The following is a 15,893-nucleotide window of genomic DNA, read 5'->3' as shown; positions in this document are numbered from 1 at the left end:
ATAAAATACAAAATAGGGCTGGGGATGTGGCTCAGAGGTTGAGTGCCCCTGAGTTCAATCCCAGTATTTTTTTTTAAAAAAAGGAATTTGATTAAATGAAGGTATGATGACAATCTTCACGGAATCCGATCATAGAAGCTTGGAAGGGTGCTGAAATGGAAGAATTCCAGGAATAATTCATTCTTTTCAATGTGGTTGTTTTGTGCTTGATAATGATCACAAGTATCATACTACTATTATTTATTGAGCCCTGAATTCACATTAGATAGTATTGTAAGCAGTTTATATGAGTTCATCTACCCTTTTCCTTAAACTTGGGAAGAAGTCATTATGAATTTTGTCCATTTTACTGAAAATGAAACTAACACACGCAGTAATGAAGGGGTCCCTACAAAGTCCCTCACCTAGTTGGAGGCAGAGGCTGGATTTAAATGGAGGCAGCAGAGCTGGGGTGTGGTGGCACACACCTGTAATCCCAGTGACTCCAGTAGCTGAGGCAGGAGGATCACAAGTTCAAAGCCAGCCTCAGCAAAAGTCAGTAACCCATAATACTCGTGCCTGGATCTGGATACACATAAGGATCAGTGTTTTATCCCAAGTCAATGCAGAGATGTCTCATCAGGTCAGCAGGTGAAGATTCTTTTGTATGCAACTTGTATCTCCTTTGGAAACAATTTGCACCACGTGCCTGTGCATTTAGCAAGCACAACCCTTCCTCCACAAAGCAAGGCCCTTTCCAAGTTTCTACAACTTCTAAAAGCCGAGGAAGGACATTTAAGATATACTGAGGTGAAATGGCACTCCCTGTCCCCAAATGAGATATATATATATATATTTTTTCTTTCTCTTTCTTCTATTTATTTTTATTATTTTTCAAAATTGCGACCTCTCCAGAACAGAGGAATTTCCCAGAGTTTTGCAACATCATTGCTGATAGGCAGCCGCGCTTTCCTGCTGAGGCGACTCCTATTTCCGTGAGGTCAACTCTGCCAGTGGCAGCACATATCAGGGGACAGGTTGATGGAAGAGAAGGTAAAAGGTCCAATTGTCCAGGGGCTGGGGACCATGAACCCTCGCCAACGGGAATGGAATGGAATCATGTACAGTCTCTGGAGCACTTACCGATTCTTTCCTCTAATGTATCGCTTTGCAAAAAAAAAAGAAAAAAAAAAGAGTATATTCTTTCTCAAAAGAAATCATACAGTTGCGTGATTTTAGTGTGTTCATGAAGATATATAAATATATGGTTTCGGTCATTATTTTATAATGTGGGTCAGAAAAATCCACTTCCGTACTCATTCAAGGAGATACAACACAAGATGAGAACAGAGAGTGTCTGATTGGCAGGGAGACTATGAAATTCCACCCCAAGTTGCCAGTTTTGCAGGGGAGAGAACATTTAATAAAGTATAGCATGGATAACTTGGGCTCTCTGTGACACAGAACCTGCTGTTGCGTCCATGACTGTAAAAATTAGCAGCTAACCACATGGTAGATGTTGCTCCCCCAGCATTTATAGTGTGCAACCTAAGACTAGGGACTTACCAGACTATTCAAGTGACATCATTACATACTGGCAGTACTGGGACTCTGTGACCTCTCGATTTATTTTTCAAGGCTCATTGGACCTGGATGAGACTTTCCCAAAGTGCATTCTGGTAGACATTCACCCTTGGAACATCTCTGTGCCAAACAGAATCCTGGCATCTTGGAAATCGGTGAGATGGGACGTGCGACACCCATCTCCAAGTCTGATCATTGTACCTCAGCCTGGTGGAGAAACTGCAAAAGTGTGCAGGCAGCGGAGGAGGATTTCACTGCATTTACAATTGCATCTTGCATGTTACGTTTCAAACCCCCCAAAATGCACCCGTGTGAGCTCCTACCCAGTGCCGTGTGGCTTTAGAACAGTTCAGCTTATTTACAGTGAAGAGGGCATCTTCCATTTGCAATTCTAAGAGGAAGAGAAGTTACTCTAGAGCACAATCACCTAGAGGAAGCTTCGGGCAAAACTGTCAGACATCCCTGAGATTGGCCACTGTGGTGGTGAAAGCAAAGGTTCAGGATTTGGGTGATGTTGGTCCGATGGGGGCTTGGCTGGAACTTGTTAGTTGTGTGCACTTGGACTGGTGACTTAGCTCCTCCCAGATCTGGTCTTCCCTTTTATAAGGTTCTGCAATAGCTTCACCAGGCCCTAGAGGATGGTGATGATTAAGTGCGGCTGTGCATGATTCGGACTCCTGAGCAGTGTTTGCAAACCATGTTGTTGCTATTCTTCTTGTCTTCCCTTCCTGTCTTCTGTTCTCTCTTCTTCTCTCCTGTGATAAAATCCTAAAGGACTCTACTTCCAGCTATCTTGCCTTTCTGCTGTTACGCAGAGAGGACAAAGGATGCCCTCAGAGACAGCCCAGGAAATAGGGACAAGTGAAGTATATTGGATTTGACAATAGGGGTGTCCCCCAAACAGGACAAATGGTGGCATTAAAGAGCCAGTCTCTCTCTCTCTCTCTCTCTCTCTCTCTCTCTCTCTCTTTTGGGGGGGGGGTACTGGCAGTTGAACCCAGGGGTGCTTAACCACAGACCCACATCCTTAGCCCATTTTATTTTATTTTTTATTTAGAGACAGGGTCTCACTAAATTGCTAAGCCCTGGCTAAGTTGCTGAGGCAGGCTTTCAACTTGTGATCCTCCTACCTCAGCCTCCAGAGTTGCTGGGATTATAGGCATGTGCTACCGCATCCAGCGCCAATCACACTCAAAGTCTGTGATTTTTTGTATCTTTTGTTTGCATCTTAACTGTGTGGAAAATATGGACAGAGTGATGGCACATCTTCAGATGTCTAAGGAGAAGCCACTATGTTCATTTTTAGTCGGATTTCCCAATTTCAAGACACTGCTGCACTGAGCCAATCTAAATGTTGGACCAGCAGTTAATGACCCCTGGTTCAGAGGATTTTCAGCTTCCTCCTTTTATATAGAAATAAAAAGCCTGCTGCTATTGAAGGGCTGGAGAGGTCATCTAGTTTAACTTCCTGCATGAGCAGAAATACTTTGTATCGTATTCCAGAAGAGGTATCACCTAGCCACTGCTCATGCATTCCTGTCTTGGAGAACTCAGGGCTCATTGAATCCTCCTACAAACCCCACAGGGAAGACACCTAAGATGCTACTGTATCAGTTTAATTATGATAAATCCCAGGCTCCGAGAGCCTGCTTCCCTCGCTCTAAAGTCACAATGCCAAGAAGCATCTGTAGGTTTTGAGAATGGCATCCGGGAAGGTCTAGGTTTCTAAGGCAGCGCACTTAACCACCATCCGGCTCAACAATTCCACTTCGCTAAAACGCTCGGGGGTTTGTAAGAAGCTGAAATTTGCGGCCCTAAAATGTTCACCCTTTGGTCCCTGTTCTGCTCTCCTGAGACACAAATAATAAGTTTAATCCTTCTTCCACAAGACAGACCTTCACCTATTTGAAGATGGCTCTCTTCTGCCTGCAAAATCCTCTCCTCCCCGGGGCTAAACATCCTCATTGCTTTCCACTGCCCCTCATAAGTCATGGCTCCCGGCCACTTTGTCATCCTTGCCCTCTTCCCTGGGAGAGTGTTTCAATTTGTCAAAGTTCCTCTTAAGCCATGGTGCTCAGAAGAGAATCCACAGTCCCTCTGCCTGATTGCAAAAGTACAGGTGACATGGAAATCGCCTTCGTTAATGCAACCTAAGGGACATTGGATTTTTAACAACTCCATCAAAAGGTGAGCGTGGCCTGTATCATTTTTAGGTGTTTTCTTCTTCTTTATTTTTTTTTTTTGACTTGAATTGAGGCAAAAAAACAAACAAAAACAAAAACAAAAAAACACTTTTCCAAACCCAATTCTACTCTGAATAGATTTAAGTGGGTCAGTTTTTTCAATCTAAGTGTAAAAGACTTATAATCAATCCTATTAAATATCATCTTACTAGATTTATTGGAAGTTTTAGCCTCTACTGATCTGTTTTGTTTTTCTTTGATAACTATAGCAAAGTTGAATAAAAGAGACACTTTATATAGCCTGACTACTTTGTCTCAAATGTATAAATCATGAGTTATTTCCTCTCTACCTTGAGACACAAATAACAAGTTTACTTATAGCATCTCCTGCTATAAATATTCTTGTTTTATTTTTTAATTGAAGTGTTTGAAGAAATTTAAAAATAACTGAAAAAGAAAAACTCTACTTGTTCTTTTAGGTAAGTGGACATATTATATGTGATACATATTATACATATTATATAGTTATTATACATATATGTATCGACATATAGAAGCATTTGTATCCACTCTATTCTTTTCATTCCAGATATTTTTGAGTTTTATGATCTGATCAACATCCAATCTTTCCCAGGTTTGTTAATTCAGATGTTAATCAAATATGCATGACCTGAGAAATTGCCAGAGGAAACTTCTTTCCACTCCAACCTTTAGGGATTGGCCAACTGTGGCCAGAGATTCATTGTTCTTTACCTTGTTTTATAAATAAAGTTTTATTAGAACACAGACACTATGCCTTAGCTGCTATTAGCTTCCCATCTGCAATGGCTTTTGTGGTTCAGCAATAGAGCTTAGTAATGGTAGCAGAGGCCAAGCTTTCCCAAACCTGAAAGGTTTCCCTTTACAAAAAAAAAAAAAAAATTCTCTGCCCTCTGTTTTAACATCTCTCTACTTAGTCCATATGTTCTATTAATCAGGTGTTTACTGCAAACTGAGAGTAGCACAGTGTGGTTTCTCTCTGCTAATCAACACTGAATCTTAAAGTAATTAAGTTACTTGCTTGAGGAAATACTCATTTTTAGAGTCTGAAACTCACTTTTTGAGATCAACAGCAACACTTGGATCAATTAGATCCTTAGCTCCCTTACAGCTATTATGCTGCAATCTCTGCCTAACCCTAATCAGTGCCTCATCTTGCAAAGTCAACCTTACAATCACCCAGCCCGGACTCAGAACCGTATGAACACCATCCACTGACTTCCAATGAGATAGTACAAAAGGGTACCAAGTTTTTCTCTCCCCGACTGGGGTCCACTTAGACCTGCCTGATCCACCTGTATTTCCTGTCTTTGTTCTGGGAGTGAACAGTTAGCATGACAGTCCCCAGACCATACCAGCATTACTCACGTGCATTCTCCTACTCTGACCAACATGAACACCAAGGTCATTTCTATACCACGTGGTTACCTGCACCCACAGAGGCTGAGCTAGGGCTGTGTCCACTGTCACGACCAAGATGGGCACACAATAGGAAACCTTCCATGAGTCATGTGCCTGCAAGTCCTAGTTCTATTTCTTTTATTAGGGGTAGGGTGGGGAAAGTTTCTGGGGATTGAATCCAGGGACACTCAACCACTGAGCCACATCCCCAGCCCAATTGTGTATTTTATTGAGAGACAGGGTCTCCCTGAGTTGCTTAGCACCTCGCTGTTCCAGAGGCTGGCTTTGAACTCTCGATCCTCCTGCCTCAGCTTCCTGAGCTGCTGGGATTACAGGTGTGCGCCACCACACCCAGCATGTCCTAGCTCTATTTTCCCATCATGAACTGAAATGTAACAAGCATTGCTCTCCTCTGGGCTTACAGAATCCTGAGAGAGAGAGAGTGTGTGTGTGTGTGTGTATGTGTAGTCTTCACTGTCTATAGATTGTAGTATCTTTCCATTCTGTAATTCACTGAAAGCATGATTTTTCACCAGTCTTAAAAAACCTATTTCTTCATGCTGATGTCTTCCAGCACGTCTGCATGACTCCAGCCAAAGGCAGAGGCTGGAAAGTCTATTGAAGACAGGGTTAAGTTCGACAGCTTGATTTCTCTGACAGTCAAATCACATCAAATGTAGATGTGACTCCTATTTCCATTGCAAAACGTATTTGCAATTATTTCATGCTGAGAACAACTTAATGTGTAATCATGCCTTCTCAGGAGGAGAAGTAATGCCTTTTGTATGATCACATTGAACACAACTGTGTGTTGCGTCTTTCCGCTAATCTGTCATTTATTATGACTGCCTATTTCTGAGAGGTCGGCACAACAATTATCATAAGTGATAGCATCGTATTCTCAAAACAAAGGCTGTGGTGGCACAATTTATCTTTCCCCTTTGCCCGACTCTACAGCAGTTGGGATTTCCTAGTAGAAACCAGATTTTTTTTTCCCCACACTATAAATAGTTCACTTTTTAATTTATTATTGATCCAGGTTGATAGTACATAACTCCATGAATGGTGAGGTTGGAAATCTGCAGTCAGAATTAGTAAGCCTCTGCTCTCCTTTCTGGGCAAGGATTTTGATCACACGGAAATAAAACAGCGGCATTACCTGAAGAAAGTAAATTTGGGATTTCTCATTTATCTGATGCAGTTCATTAACTGGTCAATTAAAAACAAAAGGGCCATTAGAGCTGAGCCCATTTGTTCTGATGACGAACGTGGCATCTGAAAATGGATCTTGATCCCTGCTACGAAATTCTTTAGTGCCAAAGCAGTGGTGCTATAAATAGGAAGAGAATAAAGCTCATTAGGACTCAAGTGCTTGCAATGTTGGTTTCCTGATGTACAAAGCAATACAAGCAAGACACAGTTACAAGAAAACTTGGTGCATGTGTGTGTGTGTGTGTGTGTGTGTGTATGTGTGTATTTTGTTTTGGTTTTGTGCTGGGGATTGAACCCAGGGGTGCTTAACCATGGAGCCACATCCCCAGCCGTTTTTATTTTTTTTATTTTGAATCTGAGTCTCGCTAAGTTGCTTAGGCCCTCACTAAGTTACTGAGGCTGGCCTCAAACTTGTGTTCCTCCTGCCTTGGCCTCCCAAGTCACTGGGATTACAGGTATGTGCCACCAGGACTGGCAGTAGGCCATCCTTGGAAGTCATATTCCTCGATTGGCCATTCTGTTTTCCTGTACCTAGAGCAATAATCAAAGCCATTTAATTTAGTTTCTTTTTCCTACCGCCAACAGTGAGGAAAATATTTCAGAGGTTGCAAAGGCGGTAAGAAAAAGACATAATCGTTTAAATGACCTGAAGGTCTCTGTAGTGTGTGTTGAGGGCTCTCAATTCTCCGTCACCCAGTTTGGAGTCACTTACGCGTATTTACAGAAATTATAGAGCATTATGTTGATAGAGTTGGACCAGAAAAATTCCACATTTTCCCACCGTCAGGGAGTGGAGGGTTGTAGTCTTTCCTGTTCTCTGAAGTTCACTAAATGCACTTGCTAAATCCCAACAAGACTTCTGCATGAGCTGCTTTCAGAGGTTCATCCGAGAGCTTCACAGACAGTCACCCTGTCTTGTTCTTCAAGCCAGTGTCCCTGGATCTCAGTGCAAAGGAAAGGAGGAAAATTCCTTTGTGAAAAATAAAGAAGAGAGGCATTTCGCTAATCGTGGGCCCTCTCATCGTCGGCCATGGTTTCTGGACATGCCAAGGTTGGACATGACCGTGACCTCCTCGAATTCCCCTGCATCTTATGTCTAGCCGATAGTTGATATCTATTCGTGTTTCCCAGTGTATTGGCAACTGCGCACATTTGTGCACAGATACCTAGTTTGGGGGCTGTAGCATAGATCGGGTGACAACTTTTTATCTACAAAGCAAGTGATTGCTCCAAACAGAGAGACGATGAACATCGACTGAGTAAAGTACCATTCGATTTGGAGATGAATTCTGTCACAGCAATGACATCTTAATTCTCCCATCTCCCTTAAGGACCAGAAGCAGGTCTGTGATAAGTGGTCATAAAAAAAGCACAATGCATAGTCTGAAGGTACTTTAATATACAGGACCCCCCCCCCTTTTTTTTCTATTTAACATAGGATATTGGTGAGTATGTGGAGGTGGGATTAGAGAAATAAAGTTTTATAAACGTTGTATTGAAATCCTCACAGCCACCTGTATTTTGAGTTTAGGATACACAGACCAGGGGTCATATGATGAGGTTCTAAATACTTCAACTCTGCCTGTGTATCATAAAAGAAGTCAAAGACCATACATAAGAGATAGGCACGTTGGGTTGCAATCCAATCTTTTTAAATTAAATTATTTATTTGTTCTCATTTGTTACACGTGAAGGCAGAATGCAATTCATTTCATATTACATATATAGAGCACAATTTTTCAGGTCACTGATTTTACATAAAGTATTTTCACACCATTCGTGTCTTCATACATGCACCTAGGGTAGTGATGTCTAACTCATTCCACCATCATTCCTACCCCCTTGCCCTCTCCCTTCCCCTCCCTCCCCTTTGCCCTATCTGAAGTTCCTCCATTCCTTCCATACTCGCCCCCACCATCCCTATTATGAGTCAGCATCCTCATATCAAAGAAAATATTCAGCCTTTGATTTTGAGGATTGGCTTGCTTCACTTAGCATTATTTTCTCCAACTCCAACCATCCAAATGCCATGATTTTATTCTCTTAATGCTGAGTAATGTTCCATTGTGTATATATCCCACAGTTTCCCTATCCATTCATCCACTGAAGGGCATCTAGGTTGGCTCCACAGTTTAGCTATTGGGAATTGTGCTGCTATGAACATCGATGTGGCTGTGTCCCTGTAGTGTGCTGTTTTTAAGTCCTTTGGGTAAAAACTGAGGAGTGGGATATCTGGTCCAATGGTGGCTCCATTCCCAGTTTTCTGAGGAACCTCCATACTGCCTTCCAGATTGGCTGCACCCATTTGCAATCCTACCAGCAACGTAAGAGTGTGCCTTTTTCCTCACATCCTCACCAGCATTTATTGTTGCTTGTACTCTTGACAGCTGTCATTCACTTTTATCAAGAGAAATAGGCAGAGGGCCCAATTGGGTCAGCAGGCTATTGGTTGTTGATTCTATTTTAGCCTTTAGTCTTCAGAAAGGTGATATAATACAAATGTGTGTGAATGTGTGTTTGTGCACATAATATATATATATATATGGTCCTGGGAAATATCCCTTCATCCACCAATATTTCACTTTCAGCAGAAAAACATAAATATTTATACTAAGTTGAAGAGAAAAGGTCTCATCTACTACCCATTGGCTTGGGGCAGGGTTTTCTCCCCCAAATTATTGTGTATATTTCAACTTTCAGGGCTTTTTCTTTTTCTTTTTCTTTTTTTTTTTGCAAGAAAGGGATTGTGGACCTGACATATCCTTTGCCTGAAGTGTTTGAAATTGTAACTTTTGCACTGAGAAATTCCATGGGAGGAAAAGTGAACACACAGGGTCTCACAGTGTCAGAGTTCAATCCAGTAATAATAGAACAATAACCTTAGCTGTTAGGTGACGAATCAAGATACCCACTTCTCTGTACCCAAAAATATCATTTGAAAGATTGCATGGCCTATAAACCTCACCTACAGCCAAATGCGGCTGATACACTTATAAAATATTTTTAGCGTTTCTAGAAATCTGTTTCGGTTAGGTGGATGGAGTGACCTTCCTTTATGAGTCCATTTGGCTTCAAGTGATCTGCAAGATTCTAGGAACCCGTGGCTATTTTGTATGTCACTGACCAGAATAAACTTTACCCACTGAATTTTTTTCCACCCTCGTTTGCCGCAAGTAAATAACTAAGGTCTTCTTATCTGGACTGTTCTCATTGAGACAGGGTCTTCTCTCCTCCTCAGGCAATTTAAACTTTTACAAATGGAACTTTTACAAATGGTAATGGATGCATAAATATTAGCGATTTAAGCTGGCCTTATAGAACAATGCCAAATAAAATATCTTTGGGTCTTTGCCCTCATTGCCACAGGCTGAGAAGCAATCAGTTGGTAAAGGGCATATTTGCTGTAAGATGATACACTGGCTTGAATCGAACAACCTTAGAATATTAGGGATAGAGGGAAATTATAGGTGATTTCTAGGTCACACGCTTTGATTTTTCAGAGGTGATCAAAGTGATGGCCAGCAAATCACCCAAGGGTACGGGGTTATTTAGGAGAAAGACATCAGCAAGATCACAACTTCTAGATTCTTAGGGCAATTTCTGCCCATAATAGGTGGTTAGCTGCCAAAGACAAACCCAGCACATATGTAATGAACAGCCCCAAGGTCTGCATTAGACACCACACTGAATATTATGGACAAGGAAGACACACAGAGCTATCCTCAAGTTAAAGAATGGAAAAATGGTCATGCAGGAGGACCTTTGATAACTCCACATCCTGGGAGACATCATGGCGACTGGCTCTAGAGTTTTTAAGAAACTCTTGATGTGAACTTGGGATGAAGAATGAAGGTACTTTATTCACATTACTTTGGTTGCAGGAGACAAAACACCACACTAGCAGGATTAGGCAAAACTTTGCTTCTTTGGCTCACACAGCTTGGAAATCTAGAAGTTTAAGCGTGGCTGAATGTTTGTGGATTCTGTGATGCTAGGTATGATCATAGACACGGTGACCGCGGAATGAATCACAGTGATGCTTGGATGTACTGAAGAGAGAAGTCTGATTCTTACTGAGAAAGGCCACATGGAATCTGTACCCAGGGATGGGAAAATAGCAAGCTGGGACCATTGGAGGAGACTTATAAATGACAAGCAGGACATCTAGGTTTGGAGGGTCTCCTGGAAATTGTGTGTGTGAAGAAGCCTAAGGAAGAAGGGGCTGTTTCTGGGTGTTAGATCTGTGGGGGCTTCTGGGGGTGGGTTATGTGTCCATGTAATGCAGGATACTTAGACCCTGAACGTAGATGCCACCGCATTTAGCAAACTATCCAGAAGAGGAGTGGAGAGTTTTCAGCTCTAACTTCAAACTGGATCAAGACAACTCATGTGCAACGATGCATTTCACCTGACCAACAGGTCTGTGCATTGGTGACTTCAGGGAAGGGCCACCCTCGCACCCTGATAACACCAACTGAGGTCCTAGCTTGACAGTCTCTGCTTTCATTGAAGGCCTATGTCATTCTTGACATCCTACTGTAGCCAAGGGAATGCATTCCTGATTGACAGAGCCCTGGTCACATGTTCTTCCCTGGGACTAGGAATAGAGGCAATACCATTCCCTCTGTGGGGACCAAGTTTGTGTAGGGAGATGGTTTCTCAAAAAATGTAACCACTTTTATCAAAAGAAGAGATCAAAGCCTGGCGTGGTGGCACATACCTAAACTCCCAAGTGCTAGGGAGACTGAAGCAGGAGGATCGCAGGTTCGAGGCCAGCCTCGGTAACCTAACAAGACCCTATCTCAAAACAAAACAAAACAAAATCAGGAGATGGTAGTGGGAGGAGAGGGATTGGTGATGTAGCTCAGTTGCTGAGCATGAACAAGACCCTGGGTCCAATCGCCAGTACCAAAAGAGAAAAGAGGACAAGGTAAATAAGAAGGAGGACACGATTTTCTGGTAGGAAAAATTAATGAATACCAATTCAATAAGTGACCATATAATTTATCTTATAAACTGGAACTTCTCGAGAAGAGGAATACTATACGAAGAAGAAGGCATATACTATGTTCTTATTGCTATAATCTGTCCTGACATTTGAGTAAACAGAAATAATCCAAAGAAAATAAAATATGGTACCATTACAGAATGTTTAAAGGCTGTGTCCTGCAAGGGAAGATTTTATACAAACCCAATTGTGTCCGTGTAGCAATAAGGTCTGATTCATCTGCAAAGTGAACGGGAGGTGGGAGTTCCTCCCTGGCCCAGTACGTAAACCCTTACAAAAGGAAGGTTAGTGATTTGTGTATGACTTTCGGGGTCATTTCAAGGACTCCAGGTATTTGTGCAGTGGACAGTGATTCAAGGTTTTTTAGAATACTGGCATAATTGAGCCAAATGTTTGTTTCAGAGAGAAAATTGTGTTGTTGACATTCATATGGGTAGAAAGAAACCAAAGATTGGAATCAGGAAAACTATCCATGGATTTATCTATATAACCCTGACTGAAATCATCATCCCTTCCTTGGACTCTAAATGTAGCATGTAATTGAACTGCATAAATCCACCTTTACTCTATGCCTTCCTTCTTCAGCCAGAGATGTGAATTACATCCTTTGTTAATTGGTTCTTTTTAGTTATTACATGACAGTAGAATCCATTTGGATGTAATTATGGAAGCATGGAATATACCTTCTTTTAGTTAGAACCCCATGCCTGTAGATGTACGTGATGGTGGGATTCACTGTGCTGTTTTCCTGTATGTACATAGAGAAATTACCTCAGGTTCATTGTGTGGCTTTTCCTTTCCTATCCCCCCTCCATTCCCATTGTCTAATCTACTGAACTTCTATTCTTCCCCTCACTGACCCTAATTTGGGGTTAGCTTCCACATATCACAGGAAACATTCAACCTGTGGATTTTGGGGACTGGCTCATTTTACTTAGCGTGATAGTCTGCAGATCCATCCATTTACTTGCTAATGTCATAAAGTCATTCTTCTTCATGGCTGAGTAATGCTCCCATTGTGTGTTATACTGCATTGTCTTTATCCGTCCATCTGTTGGAGGGTATCTCGTTTGGTTTCATAGTTTCACTATTGTGAACTGAGCTGCTATAAACATTGATATGGTGGCATCACTGTAGTATGCTGGTTTTAAATCCTTTGGGTACATATCAAGTAGTGGGATAACTGGGTCAAATGGTGGTTCCATTCCACGTTTTCTGAGGAATCTCCATACTGCTTTCCAGAGTGATTGCGCTCATTTGCAGTCCCACCAGCAATGGATGAGTCTACCTTTCCCCTCACATCCTCTCCAACATTTATTGTTGCTTATATTCTTGATAATTGCCACTCTGACTGGGGTGAGATGGAATCTCCGTGTAGTTTTAATTTGTATTTCTCTAATTGCTACTAGAGAGGTTGAACATTTTTTTTTTCATGCATTTGTTGAACATTCCTATTTCTTATTCTGGGAAGTGTCTGTTCAGGTCTTTAGCCCATTGACTGACTGGTTTTTTTTGTTTTGTTTTGTTTTGTTTTGTTTTTTGTGTTAAGTTTTTTTGAGTTCTTTGTATATCTTAGAGATTACTGTCCTATCTGAGACATGGGTGGCAAAGATATTCTCCCATTCTGTATAAGATCTCTCTTCACATTCTTGTTTCTTTTACTGCAAAGAATCTCTGTATTTGGATAACATCCCATTTACTGATTCTTGATTTTACTTCTTGAGCTTTAGGAGTCTTGTTAAGGATGTTGGTTCCTATGCGAACATGATGAAGATTTGGGCCTACATTTTCTTCTATTAGGCCTTGGGTCTCTCTTCTAATGTCTAGGTCCTTGATCCATGTTGAGTTGTTTGGGAGCAGGGTGAAAGATATGGGTTCAATTTCTTCTACTACATAGAGTTTTCCAGGTTTCCCAGCACCATTTGTTGAAGAGGCTGTCTTCTCTCTAATGTACATTTACGGCACCTTTGTCTAGTACGTGATGGCTACATTTATGTGGGTTTGCCTCTGTGTCCTCCATTCTGTACCCTTGGTCTTCGTGTCTGTTTGGTGCCAATACCATGCTGTTTTTGTTACTATAGCTCTATAGTATAATTTAAGGTCTAGTATTGTGATGCCTCCTTCTTTGTTTTTCTCTCTGAGGGTTGTTTTGGCTCTTCTGGGTTTCTTCTTCTTCCAAATGAATTGTATGACTGCTTTTTCTATTTCCATGGAGTACATTGTTGGAATTATTATGGGAATCACATTGAATTTTGGTATGGCCATTATGACCGTATTAATTCTTCCTATCCAAGAACATCAGAGGTCTTTCCATCTTCTAAAGACTTTCTCAATTTCTTTCTGTAGTATTCTGTAGTTTTCATTGTAGAGGTCCTTCTCCTCTTTTGCTAGATTGATTTCAAAGTACTATATTTTTCTGGAGGCTGGTAAATTCAGTCTTGATTCTGCACTACAAAAACATCCTCAATTATAATCCTAAAGTACAATACCTGTCCTTATGGCCCAAAGTTTCGACATAGTTGACACTCTGTTTTCTTTACCCTGATCCCATGGAATTGAATGTCAAACTGGACTCTTCTTAGGTCTTTGGAAATGCAAACTCAGCCCTGGCTTAGGTTTAAAGAATCCCTGTCTTTGGTTTAGACTGCTAGTCTCACCTGTCAATTATACTGTCTTAAGCGGGCAGCCATTTCCTTCACCCCTATCCACACACTCTGCCTGGTGAAGAGCTACCTGTTTTTCAAGCTTCGACTCCAAAATGTTGTCTGTATCACACGGTATAAATCTCATTGAGCTCTCGATTTTTCTCTTTAAGTACTGTGAGACTCTTGCTGAACCTAAACATATGCCTGTATGTGTACAAGGATATTTTTTAAATATTTTTTCCCTTTGCTACTTTCTCAGATGCTCTCACGAGACAGCCAGACCTCAAGGGGAGAGATGAAGGATTTTAAGTTCACCGCTAATACCTAAGTACCAGTACCTGAGGTCTTGCAAAGAATATAAATAGATAGCTGCTGAAAATATTAAATGAACAAATGACTATAGTATATGATGTAATTTAGACACAGAGATTTAAAGGCTTAGAATCTGTGGTGTGAAAAGCAACGGAAGATAACTTACAATACAAGAGAATTTATGAAAGGAGCTTATTGACTCAATCCAGCATATTAAACTGAAGATATGTTTTTTTTTCCCTGCATGTTTTTCCCGGCTTAAATTTTGCAAGTATTTAACTTAAGTTCTCTGCAAAATGTGAATATGGTCAATGTTTTTTGTTTAAGCTGAGTTTAAGAGTGGCAGAAAAAAATGAAAGATTTTTTTTTTAATTTAAAAATGTGGTATATATATATTCAATAGAATGTCACTCAGCTTTAAATAAGAATGAACTTATGGTATTTGCCAGTAAATAGATGGAGTTGGAGCGTATCATGCTAAGCATAACAAGCCAATCCCAAAAGACCAAAGGCCGAATATTTTCTCTGATATGTGGATACTAATTCACAATAAGGGAGGGGGGGCACTAGGGAAGAATAGAGTTACCTTAGATTAGATAGAGAGGAGTGAAGGGAGGGTAGGGGAGAGGATATGGGGTAGGAAATAGAATCACAGAATGAAACAGACATTATTACCTTATGTACATATATGACTGCATGACTGGTGTGATTCTACAACACGCACAATTGGAAAAATGAAAAATTATACCCCATTTATGTATGATATATCAGTGTGCACGAATGCATTCTACTATCGTGTATAATTAATTAAAACAAATAAAAAACTTAAAAATATATCTGGAAACTATCCAAAGTTTACTATTTATTACCTTTACACTTAAAAGCCCACATACTTTCAGAAGGTGCTTGGGGTGGTAAGAAAACATAATTCCGCTATGCTAAAAGTTTCTAAAAGGTCTTATCATAAATACAACCTAGATGAGTTTATTCTGAGATTATTTAGAATGTTTTTGTGTTTATGAGTTTTTAACCAACCTCTTATTACATTTTCCTGTTGAAGTAAAGGCCAAAATAACAGTTTATCTTGATTTCATTTATCATTGAATAGCTTGAATGTCAAAATAAATTAGGGAAAATTATGATGTAACCCATGAGGAAAATCAGGTCTCCTACCTGAAAAATAACACTGTCAGAAATTGATTTCCTGCAGAAATTTTGAAGCACAACAATAGTTTTAGTTCTAATAACAATTAAGAAGAAAGAAAATGTTTCCTAATGAGCATGTTTTCAATTATACTGATGAGCAAATTTTTAAAAAAATCTATAAAATTTCTAAAATCACTGATAATATATGTAAGTTACTATGTAATAGAGGTAATATGACAGTATATAGAAGATCTTGTAAGATGGATGGCATCGTACTCCTAATAATTAATAATCAAGAATACAATCTAAGGAAAGATTTGAAGAAGTTGCTTTATTACTGTTAACATTTCAAAAACAACTGAACTAGAATTTAAATTAATGAAT

The 15,893-nt window shown here is 40.4% G+C and overlaps 1 protein-coding gene across 1 annotated transcript in view; it reads left to right on the top strand.

Annotated features, from left to right (window-relative positions):
• Cntn6 (contactin 6) overlaps nucleotides 1-15,893 on the top strand; it is a 288,762-nt gene that overhangs the window by 46,154 nt on the left and 226,715 nt on the right.

Source organism: Marmota monax, unplaced genomic scaffold, assembly GCF_021218885.2.
Source record: "Marmota monax isolate L192 unplaced genomic scaffold, Marmota_monax_Labrador192_F-V1.1 WCK01_AAM20220418_F8-fsc00028, whole genome shotgun sequence".
Lineage (NCBI taxonomy): Eukaryota > Metazoa > Chordata > Mammalia > Rodentia > Sciuridae > Marmota > Marmota monax.
This window is presented reverse-complemented; position numbering and strand designations above follow the sequence as displayed.